Here is a 2,500-nt window from a genome sequence, read left to right on the forward strand (position 1 = left end):
CTCCATCCTCTGTATCCACATGGACCCCTCCCAATATCTGCTGTAAAGATGCAGGCAAGGAAAAGCGCAGGATGGGCTTCTTACAGACGGAGGCGATGCCAGGCGTCGATGGCTCTAGCGGCAACTAGTGTCAGGGTGGAAATATAATCGTGGCCCCCACCCCTAACAGTCAGAGAGTCCTGGATGGGAGTCTTCCCAATGTCTGCTTTATCGTCCATCCTATAATCAACATGCATGTTTACATCTTGTTTTGGGGACATTTCCGAGCAAATTGCAAAATTGCAGCTCAGTTCAAACCGAGGCGTAGTCGGCAGGGTTCGAACCTGCGCGGGGAGACCCCAATGGATTTCGAGTCCATCGCCTTAACCACTCGGCCACAACTACCCATGAGAGTGAAACTCTCACTCGAAAGATCGTGCTGTGCTTACACAGAAGAGTCCTTAGTCTCTACCGCCTTGCCTCTAGATCTTGTCCTGTACTTTCCACCCTTCTCTCTCATCATGCACCGTTCTTTCTCCTCACAAGTTTCTTTTAAATGTACATATATGTTTGAAATTGCAAAACGAAACCCGTCAAAACGTACCAGTTTCTCTGCGTTGGCCTAAAGGATGAAGCCGCTTTTACTCCTAGGATCTTGCTTGAATAGCTCAAGTGCGCCGCAGCCTCCTTTAGTAATTGTATTATACTGCTATTTTAAGATTGTTTTCCACACCAGAAAAGAGTAAACAATAAAAGCGGGCTCTGCACCGTAGTCGGCAGGATTTGAACCTGCGCGGGGAAACCCCAATGGATTTCTAGTCCATCGCCTTAACCACTCGGCCACGACTACTCCTGAGCAAACCTGTTTATACTATAAACTTAACACTTTAGCCACACACAATGTCTCCTCCGCCCCTTACTTTATGCCGCTCTGCACCGTTCCCATTTGGCCCTCCCATGACCCTTGAAAATGCATTCAAAAGTCAGAATCTCTATGGTCTGGCCCAAGTTCCCTAAATGCCATTTCCCCTCCCTGCCAAGCTCAGACTAAGTGCCAGGGACAGATCTGTGTTAATAAACCTAGCAAGCGGCCAGGCAGCAGAGCCTCACCTTCACTAGGTTGCACTGGCTTCTGCCAGCTCCAAATTGAAACTGTTAACAGTGTCCTGTTTGGAAGCATGCCTGGGCAGGGGCTGTCTCTATGCAAATCGAGTTGCAGAGGCCTCCTGGGAGCCAATTTCGGCAGGCCATTTTGACAGGCTCCAGAGGAATAAATGGCCGCACGAGTGGTCCGGTAGTTAGTCTAAGCCATATGGCAAAGATTTGGGTGGTGGGCCTTCTGGGCATGTGGCCCTAAGCCTCAGAGGACCGCAGAATGGGTCCCTTCTGCCCAAATAGAGAGGTCTTGGCCGATCGGGGCCGAGAGGACAGGGGCCTCACCACCCTCTGACGGTCCTCCTGGGCGCCCTTCCTCTGCTCTCTGCTGTTGTGGCAGAAAGCTGTGCCTTCAGTCCCCTGGCTTGCACAGGGCAGCAAAAGACTGTACTTTCACTGGGTCGCAGGTAGGGGGCCTCTCCTGAATGCATCTGCCAAGGAAGGTCTAGAAGTGACACGAGAACCCTTGTGCTGACACACAAAAAAGGCTCGGCAGATAGCTTGCGTGCCAGTTGCTCCATCCTCTGTATCCACATGGACCCCTCCCAATATCTGCTGTAAAGATGCAGGCAAGGAAAAGCGCAGGATGGGCTTCTTACAGACGGAGGCGATGCCAGGCGTCGATGGCTCTAGCGGCAACTAGTGTCAGGGTGGAAATATAATCGTGGCCCCCACCCCTAACAGTCAGAGAGTCCTGGATGGGAGTCTTCCCAATGTCTGCTTTATCGTCCATCCTATAATCAACATGCATGTTTACATCTTGTTTTGGGGACATTTCCGAGCAAATTGCAAAATTGCAGCTCAGTTCAAACCGAGGCGTAGTCGGCAGGGTTCGAACCTGCGCGGGGAGACCCCAATGGATTTCGAGTCCATCGCCTTAACCACTCGGCCACGACTACCCATGAGAGTGAAACTCTCACTCGAAAGATCGTGCTGTGCTTACACAGAAGAGTCCTTAGTCTCTACCGCCTTGCCTCTAGATCTTGTCCTGTACTTTCCACCCTTCTCTCTCATCATGCACCGTTCTTTCTCCTCACAAGTTTCTTTTAAATGTACATATATGTTTGAAATTGCAAAACGAAACCCGTCAAAACGTACCAGTTTCTCTGCGTTGGCCTAAAGGATGAAGCCGCTTTTACTCCTAGGATCTTGCTTGAATAGCTCACGTGCGCCGCAGCCTCCTTTAGTAATTGTATTATACTGCTATTTTAAGATTGTTTTCCACACCAGAAAAGAGTAAACAATAAAAGCGGGCTCTGCACCGTAGTCGGCAGGATTTGAACCTGCGCGGGGAAACCCCAATGGATTTCTAGTCCATCGCCTTAACCACTCGGCCACGACTACTCCTGAGCAAACCTGTTTCTAC

General features: G+C 50.3%; 4 non-coding genes across 4 annotated transcripts; all 4 read right to left on the reverse strand.

The window, feature by feature from the left end:
- Positions 1-302: 302 nt before the first annotated feature.
- On the reverse strand, positions 303-384 carry TRNAS-CGA (transfer RNA serine (anticodon CGA)). Its single transcript has one exon. It is a non-coding gene; the product is annotated as a tRNA-Ser (tRNA).
- Positions 385-747: 363 nt separating this feature from the next.
- On the reverse strand, positions 748-829 carry TRNAS-AGA (transfer RNA serine (anticodon AGA)). The gene has a single exon. It is a non-coding gene; the product is annotated as a tRNA-Ser (tRNA).
- Positions 830-1,951: 1,122 nt separating this feature from the next.
- TRNAS-CGA (transfer RNA serine (anticodon CGA)) lies at positions 1,952-2,033 on the reverse strand. Its single transcript has one exon. It is a non-coding gene; the product is annotated as a tRNA-Ser (tRNA).
- A 363-nt stretch (positions 2,034-2,396) lies between these two features.
- TRNAS-AGA (transfer RNA serine (anticodon AGA)) lies at positions 2,397-2,478 on the reverse strand. Its single transcript has one exon. It is a non-coding gene; the product is annotated as a tRNA-Ser (tRNA).
- Between the last annotated feature and the right edge of the window lie 22 nt (positions 2,479-2,500).

This window comes from Ambystoma mexicanum, chromosome 3q (genome assembly GCF_040938575.1).
Source record: "Ambystoma mexicanum isolate Mex_15411 chromosome 3q, UKY_AmexF1_1, whole genome shotgun sequence".
NCBI classification, from domain to species: Eukaryota; Metazoa; Chordata; class Amphibia; order Caudata; family Ambystomatidae; genus Ambystoma; species Ambystoma mexicanum.